This window comes from Piliocolobus tephrosceles, chromosome 3 (genome assembly GCF_002776525.5).
Source record: "Piliocolobus tephrosceles isolate RC106 chromosome 3, ASM277652v3, whole genome shotgun sequence".
In the NCBI taxonomy this organism is placed as follows: Eukaryota; Metazoa; Chordata; class Mammalia; order Primates; family Cercopithecidae; genus Piliocolobus; species Piliocolobus tephrosceles.
In genome coordinates, this window is record NC_045436.1 from 72,718,032 (window position 1) to 72,741,682 (window position 23,651).

At 34.3% G+C, this 23,651-nt stretch overlaps 1 protein-coding gene across 2 annotated transcripts in view; it reads left to right on the forward strand.

The window, feature by feature from the left end:
• Window positions 1-23,651, forward strand: part of GRID2 (glutamate ionotropic receptor delta type subunit 2) — a 1,491,924-nt gene that overhangs the window by 581,724 nt on the left and 886,549 nt on the right. The gene's annotated exons all lie outside the window — the stretch shown is intronic.

The window sequence follows — 23,651 nt, forward strand, 5'->3', positions numbered from 1 at the left end:
CTTCCTTCCTTCCTTCCTTCCTTCCTTCCTTCCTTCCTTCCTTCCTTCCTTCCTTCCTTCCTTTTATGTGCAGTTTACAACTATTTCATAGTCTAATATATTGCTGTTACTCCATAAACTTTGAATATATTAGGACAATCTACAATGTGCTAGCTCTACTACTTTGAATAGAGATATTCTACAACAGTGTTAGTTTTGAATCACGGGGCTTAGGTACACAGAATTTTCATGGACAGAATTATTTGAAAAACAAAATACTCCTACTCACCCTTTCACACCAACCTTATGACAAATCTAAACATGTTAAACCTTATGAGATTTCATTCCCTGCCAGATGCAGCTACCAGAGATTTTGGTTATTTTGCTCCCATACCTTTGAATTTATCTATTACAAAATATTTGTTCTCTAAAGATTTCATTCTTCTGCCAATTCAAAGTTTTATTAAAACAGATTAATGGAAAATTAAAATAGAAACAAGTAGGCTATTCTTTCTCCTTTAAAACATCAAAGGCAATCAGTATGTTGACATTATTTGTGACTAGTTTCTAAATTGTGCCATCTTTATAGTAGTTTGTATTATGTCTTTTGATAAATTGTGTTTGACATGTAGATGAAAGAGCAGAGGAAAGCTACATTTTATGTAGTGCGTGCGTGCATGTGTGTGTGTGTGTGTGTGTGTGTGTGTGTGTGTAGAATAGTGTTTTCAGTGAAATCTGGAGAAACACCCTATTAATTTTATGAACTACCTTCTAAAGAATATGTCAAAAATAAGTTGGCAGGTGCATCTTAGCATTCATCAAGAGTAATATTGCCAAAATATGTTTCTACTTACATTGCTTAAAAGACACATGAAAAAAATCTACTTTTTTCAAACATGGAATCACAAATAAGGGATTTCAAATTGTTTTATTTTCTTCTAGGTCCCTGTCTATGACATCTAAATTACACATTAGGATGATAGGTATACACAATTTTCTGTGGACTCTAAAGTAAAGGGAATTACTTTTAAATTTGTATAAATGTCAGAGCAATATGTGTTTCCTTCTCTGTCCCATCTCCGCCTCTTTCTCTCGTTCTTTTTGTATTTATAGGGGTAAATTTTTCATCTGACAGATTAAAAACATTAGATTACGTCCTGGTTACAGTAATTACAGCTTACTGGTGATACTGCCATTAGCAGAGCAATTTTAATGTCTCATTTATAGCAATATAACAAGTAATTAATTCAAGATGAATCTTATAAAGTGTAATCATGATGAAATGGGTAGGTACTCAATACAGAAGCTTTTAGCAGTCATATGTGAGGCAGTACCCAAAAAACATTAAATAGTTTAGATTTCAAAAATCCAGCAGAGGTGGTCCATATTGATGCTAAATGAGCTGATTGAAGTTCTCTGTCAAAAATAGTCAAAGCAACTGGTAGTTTGGATGGCTCCAGTATACCTTCTATCTGAAACAGGCAGAGATCTTAGCCCATCTTTGTGTCCTTGGTGTCTAAAACATGGTAGATCTAACATTCTTTCTTAAATTAATTAATGGGGGAAATGAATAAATGACAGCGGAGTTACCCTGACTTTTAAAGCCCTACATTATCCCAGCTGACAACTAGTTACTTTCTTTTGCGTTATTCACCACCTCAACCACATTTCAGCCATAGTGGTCAGCTTTCCTTTCCTTGATCATGCAATTTCTCTCCCTATAATCCTCTTCCCCTAAAGGTAATCTGAGCATGTTTTTTTCTTTTTCATCATTCAAGTCTCTCCTATTCAGAGAAGACTTCCGGACCACCTTAACTTCAACTATCATTTTCTGAAATGTGTGTGCATTATATACTTGAATATTAATTATAAGTTGAGTGCAGTGGTCCATGCCCGTAATCTCAGCATTTTGGGAGACCGAGGCAGGACTGCAAGAGGCCAGGAATTCAAGACCAGCCTGAGCAACCAATATAGTGAGACGCCATCTCCACAAAAAAAAAAAAAAAAAAAAAAAGCCAGGCTTGATGGTTCATGCCTGTATTCCTAGCTACTTGGAAGACTGAGGCAGGAGTATTGCTTGAGCCCAGGAGCTCAAGTTTGTGATGAGCTGTGATTACGCCACTGTACTTCAGCATGGGTGACAGAGTGAGTCTCTCTCTCTCTCTCTCTCTCTCTCTCTCTCTCTCATGTAGAATGTTCATCTTCCTTTTCCACTGGAGTTTAGCTCCACAAGGACAGCAGTCTTATATTTTATTCACATTGAATGCAGAACAGGGCTTGGCTTACAGTATTTAGGTGTTTTATAAGAATGTAGTGAATAAATGAATACTTTGGAAGTGCTTCTTAAATGCGTTCTTAAGTGTATAACATTGATCACTCCTATCTAAAAGAATTGAACATTATAATGTGAGTGAGATATATATTTCAGATATATATTTATTTTCATTTATTTTAAATAAAAAACAAATAGTGAACAACAGAATGATTTTAAAAAGCATTAACATGTAATCCCAGCACTTTGGGAGGCCGAGACGGGCGGATCACAAGGTCAGGAGATTGAGACCATCCTGGCTAACCTGGTGAAACCCCGTCTCTACTAAAAAAAAATACAAAAAACTAGCCGGGCGTCTGTAGTCCCAGCTACTTGGGAGGCTCAGGCAGGAGAATGGCGTGAACTCGAAAGGCAGAGCTTGCAGTAAGCTGAGATCCGGCCACTGCACTCCTGTTTGGGTGACAGAGCGAGACTTCGTCTCAAAAAAAAAAAAAAAAAAAAAAAAGCATTAACAGATAGCATTCAATTTTTAAATTATAGTTCATCTTTCGTAATAGAGAAATATGAAGTTGTTCAATGCTTGGAAATTGTTGTATGCATTACATGTGATAAAAGAAAAAAATAGCACCACCAAGGAGCAGGGGAAGATAATCTTTACTAGATTTTACAGTTTAAAATTAGGTTGCTGAAATGTATATGTCAAAGATGTGTGGTGTAATTGAGCTTATAAATTGTGTTTATAACTTTAGTGACAGGAAACAATATGAAATCATACGAATAACTTGTGATAACATCAACACATAATAATCCCTTTCTTATCTGGTGTTTTATTGTACTATTCAAAAGCGCTAAATAAAAAATTCTTCTAAATATTTTTTTCATTAGGATGGATGGATATGTATTTTCTCCTTCTCTCCCTCCCCACCCCATTTCTCTCCCTCTTTCATTTTTAAAAACATGTATTAGGTAAACAGAATGTTGGTAGATAGAAATATACAGATAGATAGAAACAAAAAGTCTTCTGTCCTGGAGTTGTGATGCCTGGTTTAACATTCTGACCTAGTCAATAACTTGTTAATGTAGCAAGTTAAAAGGTTAAGTAAACCTTTAGGTCTCAGATTTTTTCTTTTGTTTCCTTTTGTTTTGTGTATATGAAAATTATAACTTAACCTAGGAGGTCCCTGACATGATACAATTATTATTTATTATATTAAATACAGTTGGGTTAGTTGATTACAATTTGTTTTAAGTTAGTTACTGAAGTTTAAAAACCTTGTCGCAGTATTTAATTTATGCCAGCTGTACATTTAGGGTTCTCTTTGGCTATGATGTGAGGGTGGAGTGGTGACCCTCAGGAGTCAAGGATCAGGGAAGAAGGTATAGGAAGCCAATAATTTAGAAACTTAATGACTTACACTCCACTTTGGAAACTTGCAAATATTAGAGTTTTTGTTTTTTGTTTTTTTTTGTTTTTTTGGTTTTTTTAAGTCAGCTTTCCAAGGTAACAATTTTAAGTTTTCAGAGTTCAGTGGCTTAGAAACACATTGCAACAAAATGTACAGAAGTCTTCTGGGTTCCATACTGTGAAAGAAGGGGAAATAATATTGTCTAATGTTTTCTATGGATATAATGGTTGCTTAATTTAAATGAAAATGTTTTTTACTACCTTGAGGGGCTCTTTTCCCTGTGAGTTTCTTCGTTGTTTCAGAGAGAGTAAGTCCTATTCAATTAAATTTATAGTGAAATTTGTGTATAAAAAGAAATAAACTCTCCAATAAATATGTGCTCAGGTGCATGTGTGAGTGTGTGTCTGTGTGTGTAGTGTTTGTGTTTATTTGTGTATATATATGTTAAACTTGGCATTTGAGAAGAAAGTTTCTGAAATTGATTTCAAATAATTTTTATGTTTATTAACTTATTTTAGTAGAGCTATTGCTTGTTTCATATCATAACTATGTTAACAATTAGGATAAAATGAAAATGTATGAAAAACATAAACGTTACTCTATATTAATATCAATTTATTAACACATTTATGAAGAAAGAATATGTGAAGAAAGCTGTTCAAATGCAACGACCAAGAAGACATATAAATGGCAATCTGATATACTGAAAACTTTCTGATTTCATCTTAGAAAAAGGAAACTAGCAATATGAAAAAAAAACAAAAAGCAAGCTTAATTTATGGAATTATCCATGAAAAAAAATCCTTAATTATATACTGCATATTTTTGGCAAGGAGAAATGTTTTTATTCTACCTAAAAATTATCTAGAATTGTAGACTTAAATGATAGAAACCGAAAATTAATTATTTGGATGATTAAAAATAAGCAAATCATTATTTTAATTCAAAAAAAATGTTAATACTCTTCTGCAGGGGGAAAATCCATGCAAGTGTATCTTCAAAGTCAGAGGAAGCCAAGAGGCTTAAAGAAGAGGTGAACATGTTGTTCTCACAAAGAAACATTTAATAGGAGCTTCAAACAGAAGCCATGTCTGTGCCTCCAGCAATGAGACATGCTGGCTCAGCTCAGTGACCTTACCCCTTGGACCCAGAGCTTATATACCATAAAAGAATGTGTAGGACAATTGCAGGGAAAGGCAAGAATGCTATGTGAATATGCCTAAGGGCAGGATTTATGGTCAAAGCTGTTTTGAAATAATGGGGTAATTTTTGGTAAGTACATGCTCTTATTCAAGAAACAATAGATAAACTGGAAATCTTAGAGGCCTTTCCAGAACTGGAGTCAACCAGAAGTCAACATGGGGGATTATTACCCATGATGGAGTTGCTTTAACTTCCACAGATACAAACAGAAAATATAGTATTATAATAGTAGTGAGTATAAAAATAAAGAAATTGGGCTATGATAGAGCTCAAATTTCATAAAATGAATTGTTTGGTTTGATTTGATTGTACTTCTTTGGATCATATATCATGAAATATATTTATTATTATATTTATAATATCAGTCTATAATCATTTAGATGTTTAGCTTATTAAACTCTTCAATTCTATTATATAATATACTTTTCACAGACCTATTTACTGAGGTAGAATAGATTTTATTACTTTTATTTTAGAAATGAGGAAACAGATTTAGATAAATCAAGTGTCTTAAGGAAGCAGTACATTGAAATGCCAGAATCCAGTCCCAGCATTTTCATTCTAACTCCAACTTTTTTTTTAACATAACCACAATTATATATATTTTCAAAAAAATCATTCAAATGTTATATTAATTATTAAAATTGGACGTGAACTCAAACCTTGCTCCAGTATAAATTCTACATTCAAATCTTTATTTTTATGTCTAGGTTTACATTAGATAAATAAAAGATAAAAATTTAGATATGCTTCCATTGTCAAATGTCTTATTTACTTAAAGCTAAAATTACTTCTGATTTCCTATCCATAAAAAGAGAGGTAGAGGGAGGGAAATCTTGCTGAATTTGATACTGGTTTAAACATCCTCTAATTGTTTTGTGTTTTTTTTGTTTTTTATTTTCTGTTTTTGTTTTTTTGGGTTTTTTATTTTTGTTTTGGTTTGTTTTGTTTTGTTTTTGAGACAGAATTTCACTTTTGTTGCCCAGGCTGGAGTGCAATGGCATGATCTCGGCTCACCGCAACCTCCACCTCCTGGGTTCAAGCAATTCTCCTGCCTCAGCTACCCGAGTAGCTGGGATTACAGGCATGTGCCACCACACCTGGCTAATTTTGTATTTTTAGTAGAGAAGGGGTTTCACTATGCTGGTCAGGCTGGTCTCGACCTCCTGACTTCACGTGATCCGCCTGCCTCGGCCTCCCAAAGTGCTGGGATTACAGGCATGAGCCACCACGCCTGGCCTCCTCTAATTCTTATTAAGGAGCCCTGTCCTGAAACTTCTACCTTGCCCTATTGTTCTTACATTCAGGAAGAGAAAGGAGCAGGAAATGATAAAGGGGCACTTCTCACCTGGAAACCCTCAACCTTTGAATATCCAGATTTTCTGCTGCACAGATCATTGATATTGTCACAACATTTGGGCTCTTTTGTACCAGTCTGTGACTGATTTCATCTGTTTAACTTTACTGTAACTTCAAATGTTGTAGCGTCTTCCAATTAGTAACCTCTTCATGAAGATAGGACTGAGTATTTTGCATAAGACATTCATTCAAAAGAAAAGGAAAGATTAAATTAACTTTGTCAAAATGATTCAGATAGCATCCTACTCATTAGCCTTTAGTTCATTTTAAAACAAATATAGTATTATCATCTATGCTTTCAAATAAATATGTCATACCTCCATCTAATTAGTAGTGATAAGTAGTTAAGAAAAAAATAAAACTTGGGTTCAATATGACTTTTACAACACTATTTTAAACATCTAAATTGTACTCAATTATTTTCCTACTTTCCATTACTTTTGAAAGCAAAGTATTAGATAACTTTAAAAAAATTACAACATTTGTATGTATGAGTAAAGGTTAAAATTTAAAGACAGAAGCTACAAAGAATGTTTCTCATCTTTTCTATACGAGCATTTGGGGACTTTGCCTGACAAGCTGACTTGTAGATGTAAAAAATCTAATTAAAATTGTGGTCAATTAAGTTACAGTGGTACTCAGATAATTCCACCACTCTTCAAATATTAGTCTTCTAAACATTGGTTTTAAATATTTCAAACTATTTTATTTTCTTTTTTCAAAAACTTTCTGATGCAGACTTGGTGTTTTGTTGTTGTTAATTAGTGTTTACAATCATTCACATAATTTTTAAAACATTTGTTTTAGGCAGAATTCAAGTGTGTATCCATAAAATCAGTAACATTTTGTTTTATAAGTAGAAAACAACCAGGCTTTATTAGATGTAAATATTGTTTAAAATTACAGTGAAATTTTGTGTGCCAAGGAACTAGAGATAGCAACTGAAGGATAATTCATGAAACTAAATATTAACTCAAAAGCATTATTATTATATATATTTTTTTCGAGACGGAGTCTAGCACTGTTGCTCCGGGTTGGAGCACAATGGCGCGATCCAGGCTCACTGCAACCTCTGCCTCCCGGGTACACGCGATTCTCCTGCCTCAGCCTCCTGAGTAGTTGGTATTACAGGCACACCACCACACCCAGCTGTATTTTTAGTAGAGACAGGGTTTCATTATGTTAGCCGGACTGGTCTCGAAATCCTGACTTCGTGATCCACCTGCCTCAGCTTCCCAAAGTGGTGGGATTACAGGCGTGAGCCACCTCACCAGGCCAAAAATATTTTTTTTTAATAAGCAAGGTTGTAAAGTTAAGGTTCAATACAACACATTTGGTTGTGTAGGAGTGAACACTTGGAAATGTTTAATAAATATAATTTTACTGCATGTTAGAAAAATACAGCTAACTCTTTTAGAACATTATTTTGAAGAAAATAATAATACACATGGTGTGCAGATATGGCACAATACATGTGGTTGGGCTGAATTTTGGGAAACACTGATTTAATATCACATTTATTGTATAGATGAGGGAATTGAGATCCAGAAAATTAAAATGAATTATTCTAAATCATGCAGTTTTAGGATAGAGATTTAACTCAATTTGAAAGCAAATACCACATTTACCTAGAATAAATAAAAACGACATTTTTGTCAATAATCATTAAGCATTTACTGAAGACTTACCGTATATGCAAGGTGTTATGATGGATTAAAAAATGCTTCCCAACTCTATTAGTTCAATTGAGGAAAGTTCTTGCTTTAAGGATATTTGAACTAGCAGAGAGCACGTTTGCTGGGGCCTTGCCTGGAGACATGTGGGACACTAAAATAGCTTCCACAGTCATACAGTGTTCTGTTCTCAATATGCTCTCAATTCAATCTCCTATGTACCAAATACTATAATACTAAAATTCTGATATTTTTGGCTTTTTGCTCTCAAGTCATTTAATCCTCAATTGCCAGAGTGATCCCTTTGTAATGTTTAGAGGTGTCACCTTACATATTTAAAATTATATATTTTGACAGAATGTGGATTCTCTGTTTTGAACAGCAAATTTATAAATTATGAAATTATGGAAACCCAATTTTATTTTATTTATATATATAATACATATATAATATATATTTTATATATAATATAAATATAGATATAGATATATAGATTTATATAGATATATATTTTTGAGATGGAGTCTCGCTCTGTCACCCAGGCTGGAGTGCAGTGGCGCTGTCTTGACTCACTGCAAGCTTCTCCTCCCAGGTTCATGCCATTCTCCTGTCTCTGCCTCCGGAGTAGCTGGGACTACAGGCACCTGCCACCACACCGGCTACTTTTTTGTATTTTTAGTAGAGACGGGGTTTCACTGTGTTAGCCAGGATGGTCTTGATCTCCTGACCTCTTGATCTGCCTGCTTCAGCCTCCCAAAGTGCTGGGATTACAGGCGTGAGCCACCATGCCTGGCGGAAAACCCAAATTTCTTGATTATTACTACCATTCAGCTATATCAATTTACATCTTATCTACCAGGAAAATGGGTAAAATGCATCATCAGAGATCTTTATCACCAAAGATTCTGATTCATTAGTTTTTCTTTTTATAAACCCACAGGGAGCAGCAGAATACACAGGGAGGACAGGGTAGAGACTGAGAATGTATAGTTTTAGCAAGTAGCAAGCTAACTCCAATGTTGGTGGACTGTAAGCTATGCTTTGAGAAAAAATTAATCATAAGTTACAAAAGATAGAAATGAGAAGTAAACATGGTTGAATTGAATTAATCCCTTGAAATCATATTGAACTTTATTCAGTGCTATTTTTATTGTATTTTTATTATATTTTTTATTGTATTTTAAAGGAGAATATGTTACTTCAACATCTATCAAAAGTGATTTTTTTTTTTGTTTTTTGTATTTTAAGATATGTTGGCTGTGCACATTTATAAGAAACAAGACAAATCCTTTTTTAAAAAAATTCACCATTAAAAGACCTTCACACTAACTCTGGGAATTCAATCTATGTATAGAATCTCAAGAGGAAACTTAAATGACAAGGAAATGAGAAATAATTTTGCCTTCTTATTCCTTGTTGAATCACAGCTCAGTCCAAGGTTAGTACACTGCATCTAAGGTAGGAAGTTGCTTATACAGTTTTCAAAGGTTCATTCTGCCTTCAGGCGAGAATTTTCTATTTAAAAGGAATAAGTTTAGCCAGGAGCAAAATATTCGTCATTATTTTTTCTCTAAAGACAGAAAACTCTCAGTAATTGTAACCTCCTTGATTGTATGTGTGGAGCAATATGAAGCATTGAAGTAACTTTGCAACTGTGCTGAGTCCATGAAGGAGGTACACTAGTTGAGTAATAAGGATGAGCAAAGCATCATTTATCAAAATAATCTTCAAAATTGTGCCTTACTTCACGCATGTTCTTATGTACAAGATAAAGAGACTTAAGTTATCCAGGTCAGCATCAGCCCAAATATACAGTTTGTTCTTTTGTAGTCAGCACAACCAGGCTACAATCAGGATACCTCCCATCCTTATCAGAATTTTCACAAAGAATTCCATTAGTGTGTCCTGTCACTTTGAAAACCATTTAGTCCTACAAAGTGGTTTGTAAGTCCATGTTGATGGATTTATGCCACACCTTCAGGGACAAAGATCAAGCATCCTTAGCTACTTTATAATTTGGAGAATGACTTAAGATTTCAAGATTGGGAAGGCTTTTTATGTTTTACAGTCCTTAAGCTTTCAAATCCTCTGCTCAGTATATTGACTTCTTCTCAGATCAATTTTATAGAGTTGGAGACCAGAAAAGAAAACCCATCTGGTGTTTTGTGGTCCCCAGGTATTTCTAAACATTTCGATAGCTTTGCTACAAATATTTAATTTGTACTATTCAAAATTAGGACTTAAAATTCAGAAATCGGAGGAGAAAAATAAAGGCAACATGGCAGTCATCATTGATGTAACTGGGTTAAATTCTTCTACAGAGAAGAGTTTTTTCAAGAAGCAGTTAGATATCTACTTTCACAAGTTGATTTAACCAGGATGTCACTTGAACAAAGAAAAATTCCTTCCCTACATTGTCTGCATTACATTAATTTTCCATTAAAAATGTTTATTATTCAGTGTAGGAGGTGGTTTTACTCAGTCATCTTTCAAATATCTGCATCACTCTTCTGTTCTAACTGATGGTGATAGTAGGTTAGAAAAAAATATTTTTTAAAACACAAATGTTTGAAATCATTTTGATGTAGCCCAGCAGTTCATTTCATCGACTTCAATACATTTGATCTTATTGTTTGTTTAGAGTAATATTAGTGTCTGTTATTTGTTGATAAATCTGGCTAGAGGATGGAGAGAAGAGAGTACCTGGACAGTAATTTGAACTTTAACATTCTCTATTATTAAGAAGTTTGAGATGATTTTACTTCTGTAGGATATACTGCTTGTTAAACATTCCCTGGCCTTTTTCAAAAGCAAAACAGTGACATTTGTTTTATGATGCACATTTGTAAATTTCTTATACTGAATCATACTTTCTTATATTCATGTGTTCATTCTTTTAGCAAATATTTATTGAATTCTTAATTTGCATGATATATAGTGATAGAAAGAATACTCCCTGAGCTCAAAGTTTATAATTTAGTTAGATGACATCCATACAAGTCATTAGAGAACATAGCCTTTATTGAATGTCATAAACGAATAGAAAAAAACTCTAGTAAGAGTTCAAATGAAGTCACGTAAGACAAAATCCCATTTATACAAGTCCGTGTGGCTATCTAAATTCTGTTGGTATAGTAAATGTTATTTCGTGTTTTGCTGCTCACGAAGCTCTGAGGGAAATGGCATCATATTAAATTAATTGCTCTTGATTAGCGTAATAATTTTCTGGATTTCTAGAGCTTTATCTTATTTTGACATCAAACTGTTAAAAGCATATAGAATTGTATGTACATTCTATTTTCAATTTTGTTTAATGAAAATGTATATAGACAAATACTGGAAAAATATATAAAATATGGTGATTTTATTTTCAAAACTGTTAATGATCTTATCTTTCTAAGTATATATATATTTAAAAGTAGAAGATATAAGGGTATTGATACTTGGCCTCTCCCAATCAGAGAAGACAGAGTAATAACTGATGTGACCCATGTGAAGGTTGATTGACACTAATAAAATGACACCCAAAATACTACTTCTTCATAGACATTAGACTGAGAAAGGAAAAAGTGAAATACAGTAAATAGTACTACATCTGGCACATCTAAGCCCACAAATAAATATTAGCCCTAATAAGTGCTAAGCAGTCTTTTCTATGTATAGCCAGGTGGACTAGTAGCAGTGTATATCCATACAGACGACTTCAGAGAATTTCAAAGCACCTTTGTTCCAAAAGTGTTATCTTCTGCCAGAGATCCCATATACACTTGCCTGTAAGGAAAGGGAACCATGTCATTTTTATTCATAGCTTTAGTTCCAGGGCCTAATTCTCTATTTAAAACAAAGAGACTTTCAATTATATTTAAACCAACGAATCAATCATTTGTTAATTTAAAAATCTCAGTCACAAAAGGAAAAATAAGCTGTAATCACATTCAAATGTATCAACACAATGTGCACGAGGAATTAAGTAAACATCATGCAATGTTTCTACGTTAATTTGTTCTACCTCGATCAGTGCTGAAATTCCTCATTACAGAAAGTCAAGTATGCGACTGTTCTTTGGCCAAGAGCTTTTGAATCTCATAGCACTCCGAATTAATGAATCCAATTGGAATCCAGTAGGTAACTTAGCTTAAATATAAAAATACAAGAAAAATGTATATTTATATATATTTTTTACCAAGCAGAAAGTTCAACACAGTTTTGCATGTATAAAAATTCAAGGAATTTTTTGTTCAGTTTTTGATTCAGATTTTTTTTTATAGAACTCATGATTCTAGGATGCAAACAGGAAATCAGGATCTCAGGTCAGGCTAACTCTGCAAACTGTGTTTATTCCCATTCTGAGATAATGTGACCTTCCCAAAGCAACTCAAGATTAAGTGGACAGGGATGAAAATGAAATATTTTTGTGGAACATATGGAAGACTATTAAGAACCGCTTGCACTTGGTCACCTATTAACTGGTCTTTGAGGGGCTTAAGTTTATTTTCCCATAAAGTTGATGATAAACTTTTACCTCTTTATCGTAGATGTCTTCAAGAGACGGAATTTAAATCATGAACCTACTAGTCCATAATTTTTTTTTTTTTTTCTCAGGGACCAAATTTTTTTCCACCTTCTGAATAAATATCAAATACTAAAGCTTAGTTTCGACTTTTCTGGTCACAAAGGAAAAATAATGAATGATTATAATTATCTGATTTTAGCTACTGCTGCAGCTGAAGGCAACTGAATTTTGAAATTTTGTCATATAACTGTATATCATAGAAAGTGTTTGTTTCATTTCAACATATTTCTAATTCATATTTAAGGATGCCAGTTAGTATCAGTATGTTCTAGAGGGATAATAAATATGGCCTTAAAGCAAACAAACAAGCAAACAAAACAATTTTTCCATAGAGATCTTTCTTCCTTTCTTTGCTTTCTCCTTTTTTTTTTTTTTTTTAAGACATAGTTTTGCTCTTTTTTGCCTAGGCTGGAGTGCAGTAGTGCTATCTCGGTTCCCTACAACCTCCGCCTCCCAGGTTCAAGTGATTCTACTGCCTCAGCCTCCCAAGTAGCGGGGATTACAGGCGCTGCCACCACTCCAGGATATTTTTTGTTTTTTGTTGTTTTTTTTTTTTCCCCTTGAGACGGAGGTCAGGCTGCAGTGCAGTGGCACGATCTCAGCTCACTGCAACTTTTGCCTCCCAAGTTCAGGAGATTCTCCTGCCTCAGCCTCCCAAGTAGCTGAGATTACAGGCATGATCCACCATGTCCCACTAAGTTTTGTATTTTTAGTAGAGGAGGGGTTTCGCCAAGCTGGCCAGGCTGGTCTCCAAAGCCTGACCTCAGGTGATCCACCCACATCAGCCTCCCACAGTGCTGGGATTATAGGCATGAGCCACCCAGCTTGGCCTCTTTTTTGGTTTAACAGTAAAAACACACTCATTCACCAATTCAATGTTATAGTTCTCAGAGCTCGCCACCTGAGTTACTCAACTCTAACCAAATTGTCATTTTCCTGGCTTCTTTTCTTTCATGATGCCATCATCACCTTTTGATTTTACATATATAACATTTAAGCTAAGTCCTCGGCCAATCAAATCCTTCACTGAATACTAGAGGATTCTCAAAGTGACCTTGTGAGAATTAATGAAATATAAAGACACAAGAAAAAATATTTTGTTGTCTTCTTTTTTTCCTAACCCAATAACTGATTTGCTTTACAACACAAGTCAAGGTAAAAATTCTATATTTATGATTTTATAATTGTTAATAGATCATATGACAGTATTGTGATTAGAGAAATGGAAAGTTGCAGTGCTTAATAAAACAATCATATTGCCTGCTAAAAACTTTTGTTATAGTTATTAGGTAGAAAACATTACCTTTTAGATATTGTTTTTATTAAATAGGAAATGAATGTTGAGAAATATATTGTCTTTCAAATAATGATGTGAATGACAGAATTAATGTGATGCTGAAATGTTTCATGAAATATGTTTTGATGTGATATTCTAATATGTATAGGACCATAAGCAATATACTTTATAAAAAGTATTATACTTTTAAACATATTGTTTTTTAAAAAATTAGATAAGTGATTTAAATACTGTTACTAAATAATATGTTAGGAATTAATTTTCTACACCTTTCAATTTTCATTATGTACTGGTAATATTCTTAGGACACATTTCACTTAGTAAGGATTAGAGCCAGCTGGGGCAGATTATGGCTCAGGAATAATCCTTAAAGAATGCCCAGATTCAATTATGCCTACTTAAATGCTTTAGTTTGGATGCATTTGGTGGAGTAGAGTTTTATTTTAGAAGAAAGGTGATATTTTTTGTCTTTAGTTCTACTCTTGAAATAGTCTGCCAGATTGATGGAGCCTCATTTAGGGCTCATCAGAAGCTGTGAACGTAGCAGTATGGTTTGATTATAGCGCTAAATATCAAGCAACAGAGACAAGAATACCATTTAGCCAGGTGTGGTTTACACATATTTGAATAAAAAATATTTTCCTCAGAACTTAAGATAATTTGTTTTGCACAGAAAGCATATTTGACAGATCTTAGGAAGCAAGACTTTTAAATACTGTAAGACTGTAAATAATTTTAGTAAAATATTTTTGATTAAAGAAACATTACTGAGGTAATACTGGACAGTCAGTAGCTCTCTCATTTTTTTTTAAATTTCAAATGTCTAGAACTATATTAGGGTTTTTCAGTTAGAAAAACACTCTGTTAATTAAAATGAGATATTTTATTTACTGTGAAATATTTTAGATCCTTCATCACATTAATATACATGCATACCTCAGAGATACTGTGACTTCTGTTCCAGACCTCCACAATAAGTCAATATTACAATAAAGCAAGTCATAAAAATGTTTGGTGTCCCAGTGCATGTGCATATAAAAGTTGTGTTTATAGTATACTGCAATCTGTTAATTATGTAATAGCATATGTCTAAAAATGTACATATCTTAATTTAAAATAAAGCTTTGGTGGTTAAAAAATTCTAACAAATAATTTGAACTTTCAGCAAGTATAAATCTTTTTACTGGTGGAGAGTCTTGCCTCGATGTTGAAGGCTGCTGACTGGTCAGAGTAGTGGTTGCTGAAGGTTGGGGTGGCTGTGACAATTTCTTGCAATAAGACAACAATGAAGTTTGCCACATTGAGTGACTCTTCCTTTCACAAAAGATTTCTCTTTAGCATGTCATACTGTTTGATAGCATTTAACCACAGTTGAACTTTCATAATTGAAGTCAATCCTCTTAAACTCCGTCACTGCATTATCAACTCAATTTATGTAATATTTGAAATCCTTTATTGTCATTTCAACAAGATTTATAACATCTTCACTAGGAATAGATTCCACCTCAAGAAATCATTTTCTTTGCTCATTCATAGCAAATAACTCCTCATCTGTTCAAGTTTTACCAAAATATTACCATAACTTAGTCACATCTTCAGGCTCTGCTTCTAATTCTCTTGCTATTTTTATCACCTCTATAGTTACTTTCTCCACTTAAGTCTTGAACTTCTCAAAGTCATCCATGAGGGTTGTAATAAACTTCTCCCAAACTCCTTTTAATGTTGATATTTTGACCTCCTTTCATGCATCATGAATGTTCTGAGTGTCATCTAGAATGGTGAATCCTTTCCACAAGGTTCTCATTTACTTTCCCAGATCCATCAGAGGGATTACTATCTATAGCAACTAGAGCATTAAGAAATGTATTTCTTAAATAATGAGTCTGCAAGTTGAAATTACTCCTTGATTCATAGTTTGCAGAATGGACATTGTGTTAGCAGGCATGAAAACAACATGAGTCTCCTTGAATATCTTTATCAGATGTCTTGGGTGATGAGGTGCATTGTCAATGAGCAGTCATCATTTGAAAGTTATGCTGTTTTCTGAACACTTGATTTTGAGCAGTGGGTTTAAAATATTCAGTAAGCCATGCTATAAATGGATGTACTGCCATACAGGCTTTGTTGTTCCATTTATAGAACTCATGAATAATAGATTAGTATAACTTTATAACTTTATTGGATCTAGGTTTTTCAGAATGGTAAATGAGCATTAGCTTCAACTTAGGGTTGTCAGTTTCATTAGTCCCTAATAAGAGAGTCAACCTATCCTTTGAAAGTTTGAAGTCAGGTATTGACTTCTCCTCTTTAGCTATGAAAGTCCTAGATGGCATGCTTGTCCAGTGTAAAGCTGTTACATCTACACTAAAAATCTGTTTAGTTTAGCCACTTCATCAATGATCCTAGCTAGACCTCTGGATAATTTACTGCAGCTTCTACATCAGCACCTGCTGCTTCACTTTATACTTTTGTGTCATGGGGATGGCTTCTTTCCTTAAAACCCAGGAAACAATCTTTGTTATCTTCTGACTTTTCTTCTGCAGCTTTCTTACCTCCCTCAGCCTTCATAGAGTTGAAGAGAGTTAGGGTCTTGCTCTGCATTAGGATTTGGTTTAAGGGAATGTTGTGGCTGTTTGATCTTCTATCCAGATCACTCAAACCTTCTCTATATCATCAACAAGAATGTTTGGTTTTCTTTTTATCCATGATGTTCGCTGGAGTAACACATTTAATATCCTTCAAGAACCTTTCCTCTGCATCACAACTTGACTAACTCCTCGGTGCAAGAGGCCTAGCTTTTGTCCTGTCTTGGCATTCAGCATGCCTTCCTCTCGAGGCTTAATTGTGTCTAGCTTTGATTTTAAAATAAGGAATGTGCAGTTCTTCCTTTCACTTAAACTCTTAGAGGCCACTGTAGGACTTTTCACTGGCCTAGTTTCAATATTGTTTTGCCTCAGGGAATAGGGAGGCCTATTGAACATTGAAACTCTGCCTCTTTCCAGAATACAACCAGTTAACTCTAGCCACCTGAAACTTCCTTTAATGTTCACTTGAAGGGCTAATGGAATTGAGTGGAAGCTCTTCTCAATTAATAATAATGCTATTTAAAAATTTCATGTTGAATCAGAATGTAATGCTTTCTGTGAAAATCATTACTAAGTATATCCATACAGTGTCAGTTGAGAAATATTGTGAGAATAGTATTATCAATGTAGATGATAAGCTGGTGACATTTGGTCTCAAAAAAAAAAAATAGCATCTAAAAGGCAAAGTATTTTAAATAAAGGTGTATAGGATTAATTACTGCTGCACAGAGTTTCTGAAACAAGTTGAAAAACATGAACAGATTCTTCTCTCCTCTTAAACAATCCAACCATCAAAATAAATTTATTGAAATGAAAAAAAAAAAACTGTTAATAAGTAAGTTAAACTTGATGGTTTTGCCTCGTTTGTAATCACCCATACGACATCTTCAGTCCTTGTCAGGATAGAGCTAATGGAGTACAACATGTTGCAAGGCTGTACTTTTATGAATTAATGATCTGAGGTTTGGTGGTCATGTTTCTACTGTCTTTGTAGGTTTGATCTGATCATTTTCCTTTGCCAATGCTGACAGAGCTGAGCCTGGGGGTGTTCTGGTTGCAACGGCCTTTCCTTATTGTTGTGTGATTTTGAGAACGCCCATGTTATTGATATGTGGAGGGAATTGTAAAACTTGTTGTGAATTAAAGCTTAGCCTCAGATTTTTTGTGTCTGGATTTGAGATTAACTCAGATCTCACTTGTGCACGTTGCTATAAATATGTTTAGCACTTCTTGTGAGAAGTATCTTAAATGCCAAGAATGGAAAGTGGGCTGCACTGATGGTACTTTTCATTTCAAAATAAAACATATTCCTTGCTTTTGGCTGTGATGGTTCTGTTGTTTAAAGAACATGTTGGTAAGTTTTAAACCAGTTGTTTCTTCCCCCACTTTTTTATTGTTTGGGGATCCTTTGTTTTAAGATGACTCTCAGAAATTACTTTTTGATTGATAGTCAGTTAGAACTTCTGATCAGAGTGAAGTTGTCTTCTTCACCACTTTAAGTTGTAATTCTGGCCAAAAGAAAAGGAACTTTGATTTACTTAATTTGTGCACTTGGCTAATACGCAGTTTATATTAGACTGCTTGGAAATAGCCCAAGTGGTGGCTGTATTGCTCTCTGTGAACCTGTTATGGGTATAGTAACTCTCAAGTTGGAACCAACTGTGTAAAAACATATCTTTCACATGGTAATATACTATTTCTTTGTTTTTTAAGAAAGTTCAACTGAATTATAAGCTAAATGTTCTTAATGCAAGATCAATATCTTGATTCTCATGATTTTCTTTCGTAAATTTTGGTTTATTTTTAATAAATGTGGACTTGCAATTGCAATTACAACTTTCAACCCTTTCTAGTACAAAATAATCTTAATAATAATAAGCCTCAAGAGGCCTATTTCCTGAGTCAAAACAATATTGGGGAATAGCCAGTGGGTGGAGCAGCCAGAACCAGCACAATATTTATTAATTAATTTTGCCATCTTATGTAAGCATGGTTTGTGGCACCTCAAAACAATTACAATAGTAACACCAGAGATCACTGAGTATAGATCACCATAATAGATATAATAATAATGAAAATGTTAGAAATATTGCAAGAATCGCCAAAATGTGACACAAAAACAGCAAGAGAGGAGATGATGGAAAAGTGGTCACGATAGATTTTTAGATGCAGGGTTTCCAAAAACTTTCAATTAGTAAAAAACACAATAGCCTTGATGTGCCATAAAGTGAAGTATAATGAAATGAGGTATGCCTCTCCCTGTCTCCAAGAAAAATATCCAAGAAAGAACTTTATATTTGACCAGAGAATTCTTAAATTTGAAATATCTTACCTTGCTATTATTATTATTTGATTTATTTATTTATTTTTGAGATGGAGTCTCACTCTGTCGCCCAGGCTGGAGTGCAGTGGCACAATCTTGCCTCACTGCAAACTCTGCCCCCCAGGTTAACGCCATTCTCCTGCCTCAGCCTCCCGAGTAGCTGGGACTACAGGCCCCTGCCACCACACCCAGCTAATTTTTTTGTATTTATAGTAGAGATGGAATTTCACCATGTTAGCCAGGATGGTCTCGATCTCCTGACCTTGTGATCCACCTGCCTCAGCCTCCCAAAGTGCTGGGATTACAGGCATGACCCACTGTGCCTGGCCCTTACCTTGCTATTATTTTTGAAAAAAACAAAACAAAACAAAACAAAAAATCTTTTGAAATCACTAATCTATATATTACTATATATTATTGCTTCCCTTTTACAGTTATCTCCTATCTTGAATTTTCTTGCTGTATTTAACATAAATAACACTACATATGATTTCTGTAAAAGGCCACATAAACCCACAGTACTGTGATGATGGTGTTTTGTGTTTTTGTTCATATTGTTACCAATATTGCTGGTTCCTTGTGCTATTTCCCATACTGGAGGTCTACAATCTCCTGAGAGATGGTAAAGAGAGAAAGCCTAGCAACATAATGTCTGGATGGCTCAGTATCCTTACATAGGACAGTCAGAGGGTGAGAGGGTGCCCCAACTCAACATACCTAATTACTGGGTTTGTTTTTACGGAGCTTGGTGCCTGGTAAGTAGAAAAGCAGAGATTAGAAATTTGCGTATCTTTGTTTTTGTTTTGTTTTGTTTTTCGCCAGCTCTGGATTGAAGAAAGTTGGTAGAAGTAGCAGCACATCAGAGAAGTTCCTTGTAAGGTTCTGGCTCCAGTACTTATGTGCAGAAATCATTTGTGTCATCTTCATTGTGTCACTCATTGTGCACCCCTCTCAAGTGCGTTAAAACATCTTCTCCCTAGTTAGAATCAACTGGATCTTGATTCTGATATCTGTCTCTAATTGCATGATGCTTTTCATATCACAGTGTCATCATTAGATAATGGTTCTAGGACCAGGTCTACTACAAAGTAGAGTAGAGGGAGCATAGTTTTGACTAAGATCTTTCCTTAATCAGATTTCTCCTGTATTTTTTGGATGCTTTCACTATTGATGAAAAGAGAACATTGCCAAAATATTATCTTTACCTTTTTCTCTCTTGTTTTCTTAAAATCTGATTCTGTCCTTAAGTTCTGGCTGAACTATGCGTTTTCAAATTTTCTAACTCATTGTCTTTATTTATTTCTGTCCTCTTTTATGCCATGTTCTCTCACTAATAATAGCTTCTCATTTCATGCACATACTATTTCTATACATCTGTTTTCTAGTGCTTAACACAAAGAATAATGCAGAATAAACCATGTATATATGTTATCTGAATTAATAAATCAATTCATAAATAAACAAGTGTGGTAGTATCTATGAAACCTAGAGTTCGAAGGAATATGGTGCAGCCTATATGGTGTATGATGAATCATCCAGCTTAACTTGTTCAAAGAGAAAAGTTTATGAAAAGAAGTGTTATTTCGTCTTTCTCAACTTCCTGGTATTCAAATGATTATATTGTATCTATAGTTTAAAACTGTCATTTATTCTAATTATTAACTCAAGAACACATAATAAATGTACTTATTAGAGATGCAACATCTTAGGGTAGAATGAAAGGCTCAGAAGAGATCTTGAGGGGGTAGTATTTAATGATTTAGATATTTAGTAAGAAAGTAATTATTCATATAATTAGTTGGCTATTCTAGAAGTCTGTGGTCTTTTGAGTTTGCCCAGTCAACCAAGCCTGGGGTTAAAATGATTTTTCAACACCTTTCTGCTGACAGTCACACATGTTAAACCTTGATTTGCTTAAAAATGTTATTAAGGATGAGCATGTAATACTGCCAGTGGTATGTGGTGATATTCTTGTAGGACTGGGGGGATGAAACTAAAGTATTTCAGTAAATATATGTGTAATTTTACACACCATATAATCAATTGTATTATTGCAAGTGCACAGCAGGTATGTAGAAAAATAGAATGCATATATTTAACATATTAGAAATAACTTTCTTAATATTCCTATTTGACGTTCAGATGAAATTTTAATCATTTGAAATTTTTAGACTTCAAACATTTTATAATATGTTTCCCCTGCACCCTTTATCTAGCAGCTGACAACCATACAGTGATCCACTTATCAGTTATTTTTAATGTAAATAAAGCAGATTTTTTTACTTATTAAGTCACTTGGAAGGAAAAAAAAACAAAAATTAATGTTCCATGCTACATATTATCTGTATATGAGCACATACATACATTTTAAAGGTCAATTTTATTGTATTTTGATAATTGTCTTTTCTTTATCTTCTCTTATTTAGTCTTTAGATTTAAAATAGAAACTGTTGTTGTTGATTTACTGAATGCTACTGCAGTGCAAACCAACACCTATGTTTTAGATGGCCTGAATAGATTCTTTGTCACTCTCTTAGGAAAAATATGTTGTTCATCTCCTGGAAATAAACGTTTATATACAGAAAGTATTTAAGAGGAAGTAATTTTTACTGTTTACATATTAAACTTTACCTAAAACTTCTATTATGTGTATCTCATTAGATATATGTATAATTATAAAGAAGCAGAAGTTCTGGCCAGGGCAATCAGTCAAGAGAAAGAAATAAAGGTGTTCAAATAGGAAGAGAGGAAGTCAAGTTGTCTCTGTTTGCAGATGACATGATTGTATATTTAGAAAACGCCATCGTCTCAGCCCAAAAACTCCTTAAGCTGATAAGCAACTTCAACAAAGTCTCAGGATCCAAAATCAATGTGCAAAAGTAACAAGCTTTCCTATACACCAACAATAGACAAACAGAAAGTCAAATCATGAGTCAACTCCCATTCACAATTGCTACAAAGAGAATAAAAAACCTAGGAATACAACTTGCACAGAATGTGACAGTCCTCTTCAAGAACTACAAACCACTGCTCAAGGAAATAAGAGAGAACACAAACAAATGGAAAAATATCCCATGCTCATGGATAAGAAGAATCAATATCGTGAAAATGGCCATCCTGCCAAAAGTAATTTATAGATTCAATGCTATTCCCATCAACCTACCATTGACTTTCTTCACAGAATTAGAAAAAACTACTTTAAATTTCATATGGAACCACAAAAGAGTCTATACAGCCAAGACAATCCTAAGCAAAAAGAGCAAAACTGGAGGCATCACACTGTCTGACTTCAAACTATACTACAAGGCTCCAGTAACCAAAACAGCATGGTACTGGTACTAAAACAGGCATATAGACCAATGGAACAGAACAGAAGCCTCAGAAATAACACAACACATTTACAACTGTCTGATCTTTGACAAACCTGACAACAAGCAATGGAGAAAGGATTTCCTATTTAATAAATGGGACTGCAACTGGCTAGCCACATGCAGAAAGCTGAAACTGGACCCTTCCTTACACCTTATACAAAAATTAACTCAAGATGAATTAAAGACTTAAAAGTAAGACCTAAACCCATTAAAAACCCTAGAAGAAAACCTGGGCAATATCATTCAAGACATAGGTGTGAGCAAAGACTTCATGACAAAAACATCTAAAGCAATTGAAACAAAATCCAAAATTGACAAATGGGATCTAATTAAACTAAAGAGCATCTGCACAGCAAAAGAAACTATCATCAGAGTGAAAAGACAACCTACAGAATGAGAGGAAATTTTTGCAATCTATCCATCTGGCAAAAGTCTAATATCCAGAATCTACAAGGAACTTAAACAAATTTACAAGGAAAAAGCAACCTCACCAAAAAGTGGGTGAAGGATATGAACAGACACTTTTCAAAAGAAGATATTTATGCGGCCGACAAACATATGAAAAAAAAAAAAAAAAGCTCATCATCACTGGTCATTAGAGAAATGCAGATCAAACCACAGTGAGTTGCCATCACACGCCAGTTAGAATGGCAATCATTCAAAAGTCAGGAAACAACAGATGCTGGAGAGGATGCGGAGAAATAACGCTTTTACACTGTTGGGAGTGTAAATTAGTTCAACCATCGTGGAAGATAGTACAGTGATTCCTCAAGGATATAGAACCAGAAATACCATTTGACCCAGCAATTCCATTACTGGATATATATCCAAAGGATTTTAAGTCATTCTACTATAAAGACACATGCACACATATGTTTACTGCAGCACTATTCACAATAGCAAAGACTTGGAACCAACCAAAATGTCCATCAATGATAGACTGGATAAAGAAAATGTGGCACATATACACCATGGAACACTATGCAGCCATAAAATAGGATGAGTTCGTGTCCTTTGCAGGGACATGGATGAAGCTGGAAACCATCATTCTCAGCAAACTAACACAGGAACAGAAAACTAAACCCCGCATGTTCTTAGTCATAAGTGGGAGTTGAACGATGAGAACACATGGACACAGGGAGGGTAACATCACACGCTGGGACCTGTTGGGGGTTGGGGAGGCTTGGGGAGGTTTAGCATTGGGAGAAATATGTAATGTAGATGATGGGTTGATGGGTGCAGCAAACCACAATGGCATGTGTATGCCTATGTAACAAACCTGCACATTCTGTGCAGGTATCCCAGAACTCTAAGAAAAAAAAAAGCAGAAGCAATTAATAGTGTTGCAATTAATTTTCAGTTTTAAAAATGTATCAGTACTTGTTATGCTGTTATGTGCCGGGCATTGTATTACACACTGATGATACAAAAGGAATAAGAAATTAGACATGATCTCCAGATAGAAATAGCAGACTAAGCAAAGTAAAGAGAGAAGTCCTGGATGAACCACAAGGCTCTGTTCTCTATCTGTTCTCTAAATAAGAAGTGTGAAGTGTTTTGGAAAAGAAAGGGAGAGGTTGCCTTCCTTTATGCTAGTCATCAGGTTGTCA